The sequence below is a fragment of the Dermacentor albipictus genome, chromosome 1, assembly GCF_038994185.2.
Source record: "Dermacentor albipictus isolate Rhodes 1998 colony chromosome 1, USDA_Dalb.pri_finalv2, whole genome shotgun sequence".
NCBI classification, from domain to species: domain Eukaryota; kingdom Metazoa; phylum Arthropoda; class Arachnida; order Ixodida; family Ixodidae; genus Dermacentor; species Dermacentor albipictus.
The window spans coordinates 346,133,185-346,146,677 of record NC_091821.1 but is presented as its reverse complement, the minus strand read 5'-3'; the positions used below and the strand labels follow the sequence as shown (position 1 = coordinate 346,146,677).

The window sequence follows — 13,493 nt, the reverse complement described above, 5'->3', positions numbered from 1 at the left end:
GAGACTGTAACCAAGGTTCATTAGGTTGCGCTGAAATTACGGCACGCGTTTTTTTTTTGCACGCCGCCTTCATTGGGAATCGTGCCCGCGACCTGGCGCTCAGCGAGAGAATGCCATAGCAGCTGAACAACTTCGGCCGACTCAAATGCCGAAGCCTCGCAGTAAAATACATCGATAGTCAACTTTCTATAGCTCGCACTTTCTATAGTTTTATTGCTTGTCGGCACAAACCATTTGCGAACTTCGTCGTCGTATAAGTTGCGACAGTGTAAACTTTTCTAACGAGTTCGTGCGTCAGATGCTGGAAAAGAAAGTACCAATTACAAGACGAAGATCCATAAGAACCTAGGTTATTGCCCTGCGCACACATTTCACGCTTTTGTCAAACATGTCGATCCGCAAACTGCCCGTGTTGTGTTGACGTATGGGCGCGTACACGTAGTAAATAAGGCAAGTTAGAGAATTGGTACACGCACGACTCTTCGCCAAAAGCGAGAGAAAACAACCTTGACGCAATTTCTAGCGCTGGGAACTGTTTGTGAAGATGTTTCGCAACTACACGTGACGTCATCGCTGTCTTTGCCCCGTTCTAGTCACGCGTGGACCGAGTGTAAGTGCACATCGCGAGACGTGGTGCGGTGTCAGGCAAATCGCGCCTCCGGCGCCGGGACTGACGCGGCTAATGGCTTCGCTTCGTGCTCTGCAACTGTAGACTGCTCTGATGCACAAAGGCGTCGCTGGTCGAGACGAGACGCGTCGATATGAAGAAAAAAATGTAGGGACGCTATTTCACAAAAAGAAAACTTCCATTCCGAGACGGCAATCTCCACTGTACGGCGGCAAGAAAAGATGGCTAAGAAGGAGGTGGCGGAGGGGGTGGGGGGGGGGAGGGATGATAGTAATCGATCACGGGATTGATCCCCCAAAGTTCAACGCTCGCACAAGCAAATGTGGCTCGCGTTAGCGTTCGTGAAGCAACACGCTTGCAAAGACACAAGTTATGCCGTGTGGCGCTTTAATATGAGCTCAAGCAGCTGCCACAGCCGGTGCTGCTGCAATCACAATTCTATTGGTGTTATTCTTTCTTGAGAGGGCTTCCACGGTGCAAGAATAATAGCTTACGCCTACGTTGCACCGTTTTCATTTCCTTTTTTTTATTTAAGTATAGGGTAACCGAGATTGAACATTTATGGAAAGATCAATGTCGATTCGGAGTACTCTGCTTCCATTTTCTGAAGTAAATATAACGGACGGATGGTGACAAATGATCGCTGAAATTACTCTTGTCCCCAGCTTGAGATATCTTTTTTTATTATTCATTGCAAACTAATGGTAGATTTTTTTTGTTTAAAAAATATGTCAAGAATGGCACACTTATCTCTGACGAGCAGAATAAAGGTCATGGGGTGAAGCTAAAATCGTCCAGTGTTTATTCCCTTGAAACGGAATAAAGAAGTTACTTGTACATGGAACGGTGGCAAGAGGGATGCAATGAATTTTAACAGATGCAGTTACTAAAAAAAGTGTGTTTGTGAAGAGGATTAAAAGAAGGAACGCCTCCGGTGAAAGAGTACAGACAGCTAGATTTGCGCATCGCGTGATATCCCAACGAATGAACAGAGGGCGGTAGACAAAGTCATCACAGAGACGAAAACGACTTTGTCCATGTTTGTGTTTGTTTATCTCATGTCCTTGTAACCTGTCGCTGTACCCACAGTACGAAAGCCTTCACAATTATGTACGCACGATCTTGAGGCGAGTGCTTCAGGTCCTGCAGGAACGCATCCTTGGTCACACTTTTATTAATATTTTACTTACAGCGAGTGCAGCTCTGTCCGCCAGTGGCTTTTATAATAACCCAAAGTCGCGCGTATTAGCACGTACATACTCGGTCTCATATATGGCAGGTAACGCTGCTGAAGGTAATCGAAAATAGCGCCGTCACAGAAATCTCACTCCACGCGTTTCACGGTGGATTCGTTTTCGATTTGCGATGCTTTCTATGGAATAACTACTGAACACATTACAAACTACAACTTGCTTACGTAAAGTTACATCATATAACGTTAGATATATGCGGTACCTTGCACGTAATAGCTACGTTGTATTTTGCGGCATAAGCGTGAGACAGTGTTACATCTAATTGCACGACACGTACTGTCATGTATGACAAGTGCGTATGTGACGCACTTTGTTCTTTTGTCGCGAATGAGAGCAGTGAGGAAAGTCTCTCCACAGCCTTCGTAGCGTTGGTTGCTATGTATGAAACGAAATTTAAGGAGTTTAGTCGACGAGGACCCAACTGCGCACTGCCTTTCTTGTAACCGCACACATTCCCTTTTGGAAAGGCTAGTATTCCCGAGGAACGTGATTACAAGCTGTTATCTCTAGCACATTCCTGTGAGATCACCTAATCAACAAAAGTGTCAATAAATAAATTGGCCAAGTAACTCTCTGAGAAGCGTGTGTTACTTTCTTATTTCTCAAGCATAAAAAATAAAAATAAAAAGGCGTCTGATATACTTCATTGCGATTGTGCGGGGAACTTTGTCCTGCGGTGGGAGGTTCTCCTCGAAAACTAAACACTTAGTCGAGTTGTCCGCTCTAGTAATTTTCTTTGCGTTACGAAGATGGATGACTATTAAATAATTCCAGTGTTCCTACGATAGAAGGAAAGCGTAGGAGAGAAACGAGGTTTTTGTATGTTGTTACTTGCTTCTTCTTCTGGCTTTTTATTCTTCTAAAACTTTTAATGGGTTGTTTTTGTACAAAAATTTCAGTGTTCGTACTTGCCTATAGCTTTTTGCATTATTGAAACACGATATAAAGCGCGAGCGGAGAAGAACAGAGTAGAACACAGGAAGTACAGAACAAGAACTTGTCGTATATACGCCGTGTTTTGGGTTCGCATTGTGTTTAGCGACTGGCAACTTGACGCAACCATACCGAACATACAAGAAAGTATGCATGCAGGATGTTCTGATGACATCTGTTATGTGCGTCCTTCTCGTATCTTGAGATGAGTGGAATCGTTGCCTTTTAATTTTGAAAACGACAAGCGCTTGAAAGCGCCTTTGACTGCGTGCGCAGATGCACACCCCATTAACCTGCTTTCCTCTCTCTCTTCTTTCTATTCCCCTTTTTCCTTCCTCTAGCGTACGTTGGTCAACCATATGCGTTTCTGGTTAACGTCCCTGCCTTTTCTCTTTCTTTCCCCTCTCTCAATTGTGGAAACATGCGTCGCTGTGGTGAAGTTCACGACGTAATAATTGCTAAACTTTTCAATTTCAAGTAAATCAATCAATCAATCAATCAATCAATCAATCAATCAATCAATCAATCAATCAATCAATCAATCAATCAATCAATCAATCAATCAATCAATCAATCAATCAGCTACTAGTGATTATTGTGGCATTGTGACGAACGATCCTTTTTTGCAAATCAAATATGGCTGTGTCGGTGACTTCCTTGCACGTGCCTGGTAAGGCGAGCCAGAAAGGTCAGCGTGTGAGTGCCTCTACAGTCGGCAGTTGACACGGCTGTCGATTACGTTCTGTTTAGCACTGCGCTGTCACTCAGGAAAAATATAAAAAAAGAAAGAAAGAAAAGAGACAACGAGACGGCAGTGCTTTCTTGGGGGGCACGACGTCACGCTTTCGTCACTTTGGTGTCAGGCACTGCGCGTGAACGGCATGTTTAATAGCACGTCACTGACAAGCGGATTCTCACAAATGCGGTTATTGGGTTGTCTTCTTAAAGATAGGCAAATAAAAGTGGACCAGAAGGAATGCAATTACGCAAGAACAAGTACACTTCTTCGCGTTAATCTCTGATAAGCGCGCAGCGAGTGGGAGTGGCCGTTATACGAGTGGCCCTTTTTCCGCGGGAACCGCATCGCCGAAACCACCCTGTTATCGCTTACGCAGGAACTCCTATATCCGATCCCGGCTCTTTTCGAGCGGCGAAACTGCAGCGCTTGCGTCGCACTGTCACATTAACCGCAACACGCGCGATGGGCGGCAATCCGCTGGCGCTCATAACGCTGGCCTGTCAGCTGTCACGTGGGCTCGTTATCGAGTGGGCCCCGTGAAAGGGGTGGTTGCGTAGCTGGCGTATACGCAGCGGGGGCAAAGAAAGAGCGCGGTCGGCCGCCCCGATGTGCTTTCTTTTCCTTTCTGGCGGCGCCTAAGAGGCAGCCACGCCTTCTTGCGAAGCGTGGGCAGATGCGCGCCGTGGAACAAAGAGAGAGAAACAGATTAAAAGAAAAAAAGAGCAAGTTGAGAAAGCGATAAATGGGGCAGTTTGGCAAGAGTATAGCAGGGAGAGAAGGGAGACGGATATAAGTACAGCAGAGCAGTGGTTTGTGGAGTTCGGTCCGCCTCGTCGTCGGCGGCGGGACGTGCGCTTCGCCGTAAGTTCAACAACCAGCGAATCAAGAACAAGAGACGAACGATGATCGCTCATAGAGGACGACGCGTTTGCTGCTTTGCTGTGTAGCGCGGTGGGGGGTGGAGGGGGGAGGGTGCTCTGCGGGCGGTTATGACTGCCGCCCCGAGGTCCAGGAACTGGCCTTCATCACCAAGAAAATGTCTGTGTGTGTGTGCGTGCGTGCGTGCGTGCGTGCGTGCGTGCGCCAGCGTGGTCTTGTGTCGCGATCGATGCAGACAGAAGAGTGAGGTGGTGGTGGTGGGGGTTGGGGGGGTGGTAAGAGGAGAGAAGAATACAGTGCGGCGGAACGCTGCGGTAGGGAAGAGGTGATCGAGGAAGGGCTGTGGGTGGGAGTTGCACAAGGGGGGACGGGGGGGGGGGGTCGGAGGGGTACGTGCGAGAAGAGGACACACCGACTGGAGAAGCATTGATTAATTATCGATTTGCCCGCGGGTGGGTCGCCTCGGAAATGAGCGATCTCGGATGAAGGGCTGCTTGCTGGCGTTTGCTGGCTGTTGCTGCTGCTTCCTCTGCTGCGTCAACTCTACCCGCTCCTTCCTCGCTTTCCTCCGCAGCATAACACCCGACATCTCCGCGTCGGGTGCCTCGCGTTGGTCTGTTTTGTGCTTCTTCGTCGCCCCGCTATCTCTCGCGGCGCTGCCTCCTTCTTGTGCTTTTCATCATCGGCGCTTCCTCTTTTGAGTACGCGCTGTTTTTTTTCGTTACTACGTTTGTTTCTGCTGTAACCGCAGGTGAGAAAGAGGTTAAGCTTCGCTCTTCCTCCCTGGGCGATAATTCGAGGAACTTGGTCGCTCGGCACTTCGGACGAGTTGCGAAGTGGCGACCCCTGTCATTTGCCCTTATCGCTGCCGCTTGTTTCTCCATGTTCCTGTATTTGTTTTTTGTTTAGTTTTGAGCATGTATCGCTCGTAAGCGCTGGGATTCCCGCTTTCTTTTTGTTGTGCGCGAGGCGGTGTTGACTTTGTGTAGGCCGGGAGCTTGGTAGTCGTTGATTTTGTTGTCGTTCGCGCTTCCGTGTTAGCTGAAGCCGGGCGTGGATCTGTTATTAAGTAAGGGGCGGTGACCGGTGCTCCCAGAGTTTCGGTAGACTTACTCTGAAATGATTCGTATGTGAGAAGGGAGGAACTCGAAAATTTCGCGTAACACGTCGAGCAGCTTTCTATTGCAAAAGGAAAATCATAGTTCAGTTCAGTACGTTGGTCTGACACGATACAGTCCGTTGAGCAGGCACGACGTCAAGAAACAAAGCGTGTGTTGACTGCAGCGTTGCTTACTGCAGGTCATCGTGCTGTGACAAGCGTTTGAGTAATAAACTGAGGCATGCCTGACAGACCATGGGATCGTGGTAGAAGACTGCACTACGCTCGTGCAACGATGGTGTACGTTATAGAACTTCAGGTAGACGAAATTAGTGAACAGCCCTCCTGAGCGGTGTTTCTCATAGCGCCCTTGTCGCTTAGAAAATAAATAAATAAATAAATAAATAAATAAATAAATAAATAAATAAATAAATAAATAAATAAATAAATGAATAAATAAATAAATAAATAAATAAATAAATAAATCAAGGAGTTTATACATAAATATGTGTCTGTTGCTTTTCTATTAGTGTATTATAGACATGTTGGTATTAGTGAGGAAACATAGACTACTCTTTTCCGATTTGCGTTGAAGCAGTGTTCCTTTATTAACACGCGTCGAGATAAATTTCGGTCGAACTTGACTATACGCGGTCGTTGACTGGTTGAAAAACAAAAGCTGTGTGTTCTGTTTAGTGCGGACAATTCTCTCTCGCCCTCTCGCTGTTCTCTATGACATCGTGTATACTGAGCCAACGACGGATGTGCGGAATCACACAGGAGCTATTTTCTCGCGCTACTAATCAGAAGAAGCAGAGGCCATGGAAAAGCACAGGCCGGTGACATCTTAGGTGCATCCTTAGTTACCCTCTGCAGATAGAAGCACCTTTATCTTTTTTTGTTGCCCAGCACCGGATATTAACGGATCCCGCTTTCGTCGATGCTTCATTTGGTTTTTCGGTGCGGACCAGCGGGCGCACCCGTTGTCGTCATCGGCGCCGGCCGCCGGCGCGCTGTGATCGCATCTCCCCGCTGTTCCCTTGCGCCACGTGGACCCACCAGCGTCTTTCGTCAGCAGTGGGAGGGGAGCGCCTCATATAGCAGCCCCTAATTATCGTGTGGGGCTTTGTTCTTCCGCACTTTCTTCATTAGACCAGCCCACACGCTTCTTGTCTTTTTTTTAGGCTGTTTATCATTTTGTTTTTGCCACGCCCCGTGCCATTGCTTTCGTCTTATGTTTGGCTTGTTATGGTTGAACACTTGCGTCCCGACCGGCTCATCTGTCATTTCTTTCTTTCTTTTTTTTTGCTTTCTATAACCAAAGCCATACGGCGCTGTTTCCTCATACAGGTACAATGTACGTTTGCGTAGATGAGAGCAAAAGAAAATGCCGTCAGCTCACCGCAGGCTATTCTGGTTAGTGTGCCAGCCGCAGCCGGTTTTGGTTTATAATAAGCAAAGGTAACCAAGCTCGCTTTGACACGAGTTTGGCGAGAGGGAAGCGTCCTACCTGCGCTGTTTGTTGTCTGGGCACTTCTACTATTTTTTTCTATTTGTAACCTGTGTTTAGCCTGTGGTGGATTTCCCAGCCTGCGCATGGTTTCACCTTCACGCATGCCTCGCAAGGTCTAGCGCTCTGTTTGAATTTATTCCTTGGGTGGCTAGTTGCTCACAGATGTGAACCCAAAATCGGGGGCCTAAAACACAACAAAGGACAAGGTCATGGATGTACGGTTAATTGTGTAGACACAAACGATGACTCTTTATGATAATTATTGGCAGTTATTGAAACACCTAGTAACACACATGAAAGCTTGTGAAAGCGTGATTTCGAAACTGTAAGCTGGTGCTTAGTTATATAGCGCCGTTCGTTAACGCCGGCTGCGCAATAAGAAATACCGCGGGGAGAAACCCGCTTCTGCGGAATTTCATTCGTCAAACTTGCGCCAGCCGAATATAGAAATGTTTGTTTGAGTGTAACCAGATGCATTTATATCGAAATGGTTGGTTTTTATTTGGTTTTTATTTTAACTAACTAACTAACTAACTAACTAACTAACTAACTAACTAACTAACTAACTAACTAACTAACTAACTAACTAACTAACTAACTAACTAACTGGTTAACTAACTAACCAACTAATTAATTAATTAATTCAATAATTGCCTAATTAACTATATCGCTACCTAACTCTTTGTATGACTGACTGACTGACTGATCCACTGACTGACTAACTAACTAAAAAATAAAGGAATAAACATGAGCTGCGCTATCCAACCCGGGAACGCTCAGTTCCGAAAATGGCGCTCCACAACTCGCGCAAGACAGTGGTGACATGCCAAAAGAAAATAGGTCAGCCTGCAGAGCGCCAGGCAAACCAAAACGTTTTTAATATTGTAATGAGAGAAAAAAAAAGCCGGCAAATCCTGCGTCCTGTGGGATTCGATGTTATACGAAGTAGTGTGAGGGGGCCTACCAAGTTAACGAAATGACCACGAGAAGAGCAAGACGTAGGTAGCTGTTTCATAAATTGCATAACACGCATATTATGACATTCATGTCATTACCTATTATTCATGTTCGTCATACACTCTTGCCATGCTATGCCAATTTTCGTACATACCAAGTTAACAAAACGACCATGAGAGCACCAAGACGTTGGCAAGTGGGTGGGCGGGTGGATGGATGGATGGATGAATGGATGGATGGATGGATGGATGGATGGACGGATGGATGGATGGATGGATGGATGGATGGATGGATGGATGGATGGATGGATGGATGGATGGATGGATGGATGGATGGATGGATGGATGGATGGATACTTTCAAAGTAGCAGACGTTCGCCAAGAGATGCTTCGCATTAAAAAGAAATAGACACGAAGTTGCGAGGCGTCAAGCCCTAGCCCCAAAGAAGTGTTCCGTCATCCATTCACTGCGAAGTGCAACGCGGCTTTAATACAGGCACACAGAAGATTTCTTCTTCCCGTCCATGTTCAAGTTGCACTCCTTTTCACTGTAATCGTTAGCCAACTTGCCGAGCTTCAGGTCTTTTTTACGCAATTCATACACAGTGCGCTACGTATAGCTTCGAATGGAAGCACACAGAGTGACGCCCGCACGCCGCTACACAACGAAGAAGAGCACCTTTCATGGCCACCGAAGCGGCGGCCACACCGTCCGCCGGCATCCTGCCACGCTTATGCATATATATCTTTACACCTCTTCAGGGAATCCATTTGCATAGTTTCTCTCTGCCTCGCGATGTGTGTGTCTGTTAGCGCATGCACCATCGCAAAACGCCACAGCGTCTCCCTCTTCTTCCTCCTCCTCCTCCTCCCTCTAGAGCTCGCTTCCGGACGCAGCGGTCACGGTCTGATGTGCGGATAAGTGGCGGAAGCTAATTTGTCACGAGCAAGAAGCCGACGAGCTCCGCACGCTTGCTTCTGAAAATTATTGCGCGCCCCCGCGGTGCGTGCTCATCTGTGGTTGCGGCGTCGGCACTGCGCTGCCTCCTGTTCTATAAACAGCCGCTTTTCCGGCCACTTGGGCGCCCCCGGCTCGCCCCATGCGCCGCGCTAAACACACGTGGAATCTTCTACGCTTGGTTCGTGTCGCGTTCATTTTTCTATTTGCCTCGTTATTTTGGCCTCCTGCCTGTTCCGTTTTTTTTTGCTTCGTTCCTTTGCGCAAGGTGCAATATGCCGTTTCCGTTGCATCCTCCTCCTCCTCCTCCTCCTCCTCCTCCTCCTCCTCCTCCTCCTCCTCCTCCTCCTCCTCATCCTGTTATACCTCTCTCACCATGTATACTTTACCTGGAGGAGTTTACTCCCACACGAGCGCGAAAACGTAAACACCCTAGTTGGCTTACCGTGTTGTTTACGTACTCAACAGCGGTCATTCCTTTCGTCATTGCATAGCAGCGCCGTTTCTAAATTGCTGTTTATTTTTTTTTCAAACTATAATCGCCTATGCGCAATCTCATTCTGGTTTAGCTGTTTACGTATTGTTTAGGTCTTTATAGGTTTTTCTTTATGGGCCGTAGTATTTCTAGCCGAATTCGTTTCACTCCCCTTTCCTCTTCCTCAGTGCGGAATAGCAGACTAGAGCGCGCTAACTCGGGTCGACCTCTCTGTCTTTCTCATCAATAAAATCTCTCTATCGTTGACATCCTGAAATGCGACGACTGCCCATCCTGTACCTGTAGGCATTGTAAGCAAGAACTGGAGCAATCTTTATGAGAAAGAGAGAGAGAAAGAAAGCTCCTTATTTAAATGCAGATAATTCTGCCGGCGTACATGTAGGTGCCTACATGCTGCTCCACATAGGGACGGGGATCGGGGACAGAAATACCCTAGGAAGCGGAGGGCCACAAAGGAGAGGAAAAGCAAGAAAATATAGGGTCATGTGCTGTACAGGTGACGCAAAGGTGATGGTGTTGCTATAACCAGGCTAGGGCTTGTCAATATTAGGCGAAATTCTTCAGGAAACATGAAAAGAAATTCTAAAGCTTCCCGATGTTTTGAAGTAGGAGGCATAGGAAATGTGTAGCTTTACAAGAAATACACTCGTATCCCATTTTCTGTTATTCTCCAAATTATGCCTCTTTGTGGCCAAACTTCTGCCCGGGATTGGGATCCCATGGGGAGCGATGGATTCCTGGGTCTGAACGTTTCTTCGGGGTACGATGAAGGCTTAGGAAGTTTTCGCCTGCTGGCGTAAACACGCCCTTGGGGTCGTGCATGATCCATGTACCGTGCAAAAAAAAAGAAAAAAAGAAGAAGGCGCTCCTGTACCGTGCAATGGGCGCACACTATAGAGCCCCCACCCTTCCCCCTTCCAAGTCCTGAAGAGGCACGAGAACGGCACGACGACGACAAACACGACGCGACGACTACGGCACAAAGACTCGGCCATCGCGTATCCAAGGTATAAGGAAAAATGCAATCAGTTCCTGGCAAGTTGTTGATCTAAGAAAAAGAAAAACAGTATAATAAGTACAATGATGATACTCGCGACAGACGATGCTGAAGTGCCCTTAAGCGCAATTGCTGTAACAAAGCGAGTACGCGGGACGAGTGTGTCAAACAAGGTCACCCCTCAGGCATCTTATACTTACCCTCTTCTTGTACTTACAATCATCTTGTTACTCGTCGTGGGCCAGATCAGACCAATACAAAATCTTTCTCCTCTCGCTTCATCTCTCGACGTTCCTTTGTGCCGCTCAAATTCCGCGAGCCGAGTTGCGTTCGCCGAAACGAGCTTCAGTTCTTACCCATTTGCTTAACGCTGATTCTGCGATCTTTCCGCGAAGAGAGCAGGGCGCAAGCTATACGAGGCTTGCAGGTATCGATTCGGCGGACTGGCAAAGCCAAAAGCTGAAAAGTTTATTTCCCTTACTTGACTGTTTCTGTTTCTCTTTTTGTTGTAATTACCTCCCTGTTTATATTCTTCAGTCGCCCCTATAGTCTCCGCTGTTCGCCTTTCACCGCTTGCTTCCGCGAAAAGTAAATAGGCCACAGAGCGGCGTTCTCTTTTTTTTCAGGAGAGATGCTCATTTCTCCGGAGAAGCATCTTCCCATTCTCCCTTTACAAGTTGCTTTCTTTAAGGTCATCAGATTTAGCTTGCAGTGCGCTTAGCTTTTTTTCTGTGTACTGCAATCCACCACACTTTTATCTATTACACGTCCACGAGCTTATACTCCAAGGCGCTAGCTATTTCGGGCTGCATTGCGAAAGCTATTTCCCTAAAGGCCTAGTGGGGAAGCGTGTGGGGAGGACAAAGACCTCAGCGCATCTGCAAGAGAATGAAGTCAAGTGATGAAAAAACGTTGGCGAACGTCGAATTTTTTGGGGGTTTGTTTTCGTTTTAAGTGTTTCGCGTTCCGCCAGGGGACAACTTGAACGCATCCTGTTCCTGAACAGCTAGCCTTATTAGACACGAAGGAAACGCTTTGCGCCGCGGGCTTTAATTAACCGCCTACATCAAAACGGACGACAGATTCACAATAAAAAGAAAATAATCGCGGTCCGCCCTCAGGGTATAAAGAGAAGTGGTGCGCCTTTCTTGAAGTCGTGTCGCTCAAACGGTGCCCGCTGTCTGCAACGTAAAAGCTTTTGTCTTCTGCTCCTCTTGTGCTAATGCGGGCAAGTTTTCTCAATGAATATTTTTTCTGTGTTTCTGAGGCCAATATAAAAGAGGCTCTTTCCTTTCTAATCGAAAACGTGTGCTCCACGCCTGCTTCCAAAAAAAAAATAACGCACAGAAAGCTTAGCGGACTCCTCCTTTCTGATTCTGACAGCTGCATTGACGAAATTGAGTTCACGTCGGGGAATGAAAAGAAAGTAGTCGGAGGGGTGGGGAGTGGCGAAAAAAAATTAATACACGGCGGTGTTGCTGGCACTCGCACATGAAGTCGCGCCGACATCTTTAACATAGGGAACTTTCGCGCTCACTCAAAATTGCCCCTGGAGTCTCTCTCAGCCATCGGAAAGTATATATATATATATATATATATATATATATATATATATATATATATATATATATATATATATATATATATATATATATATACATACATACATACATATATATATATATATATATATATATATATATATATATATATGTATATATATATATATATATACATACAGATTCCGTGGTGTGGGCTGCGCGCGTGCGAGAAGACGAAGACGACCTCAAGGCAGCTTGAAGTGCGCTCCTTTCGACTAGTTACGTGCAGTTCTGTAGCAGTTGGAGCTCCGTCATCTGTTACGGTTACCACTACGAGTCAGCTCGTATAAACAGCGAAAGAACGAATTCTCAAATTCCACTGTACAAAACTGTTGAAAACATACAGGGTATTTCATGTAACTGAAGTAGTCCATCATATACACATAAGAATAACGGTCGCATTCAACTGCTATAGGAATATGTTTTGATATGCGCTACAGTCGTGCGCAGCAAAGTGTATATAACTTTCTTGCATTCCTCGCCGGCTTGCTTGAAAGTACGCGACTATCAGCTGTTTTGGAACGCGCGTTACATTGTTTAATACAACTCCGCCTTAAGGAATTTTACAATACTTGGATAATTTGAGTTTAACTGATTTTCCAAACAAGTTTAGCGAGAAAAATTGTCGTAGTAGCTGAAGACGACGGCGAACAATAATACGCTGGTCATCACGAATCTTTTTCAAAGATTTGGTGCTAGTTATATGAGACGCCCGGTATCAACTGCATTGAATTTGTTAGACTCAAAAAGGAGAAAAAAAATTTAAAAAATATGCGCATGCCGGACAGCTTTAATTAGTTCCCGAGATGCAGTGCGGTTGCTTGGAGGCTGGCAATAATGCATTGATGGTCCGGTCAACACTTATCAGCACTCAGTTTTTCATAATGCTCGTAAGTTTTACTTTAAACGTCAATGAATTCCATCACCGAATTTGCGGACGCATTTTTAATAACTGGGGCTGAGTAGACAACCTCTACTAAATAGACGAGTTCGCTACTTCATGTGCTCTAAGATAATTACTACGTTAATTATAAAATTAATGTTGATTATTTAATACTGCATTGTGTTTTTTTCAAATAATATCCGCCGCTTTAAGCAATCCCGTTGGGATGACATACCTGATTACGCTATCTGCCACAGGCAATTTCTAAAACATCTATTTCCACTTAAAATAGAAAAGACCATCTGATATTATAGTGCTTGTTAATGGAATTCGTACATTTGCTGTCGCGAACACCCTAATGCCTTTACTTTTAGCGGATACCTGAACTATTCAGTGAATCGGTGTGCCTAAAAGGTGGAGGGGGGAAGAGTAGGGTTGCATATACCACGGAATGACCCAGCAAAATGCTGCTCATCTACGCTGAGTTGAGGAGAACCAGCGTATTGAGCATGAATTGCCCATCAACGTTGACTGATGGAGATGGAACATGCCGTCTGC

The 13,493-nt window shown here is 46.0% G+C and overlaps 2 protein-coding genes across 3 annotated transcripts in view; one reads left to right on the top strand and one right to left on the bottom strand.

Annotated features, from left to right (window-relative positions):
* The window catches only part of LOC135915571 (potassium/sodium hyperpolarization-activated cyclic nucleotide-gated channel 3-like), a 452,750-nt gene that overhangs the window by 78,811 nt on the left and 360,446 nt on the right, over positions 1-13,493 (bottom strand). The gene's annotated exons all lie outside the window — the stretch shown is intronic.
* The window catches only part of LOC135915217 (V-type proton ATPase subunit E 1-like), a 34,152-nt gene that overhangs the window by 2,863 nt on the left and 17,796 nt on the right, over positions 1-13,493 (top strand). The window lies entirely within an intron of this gene.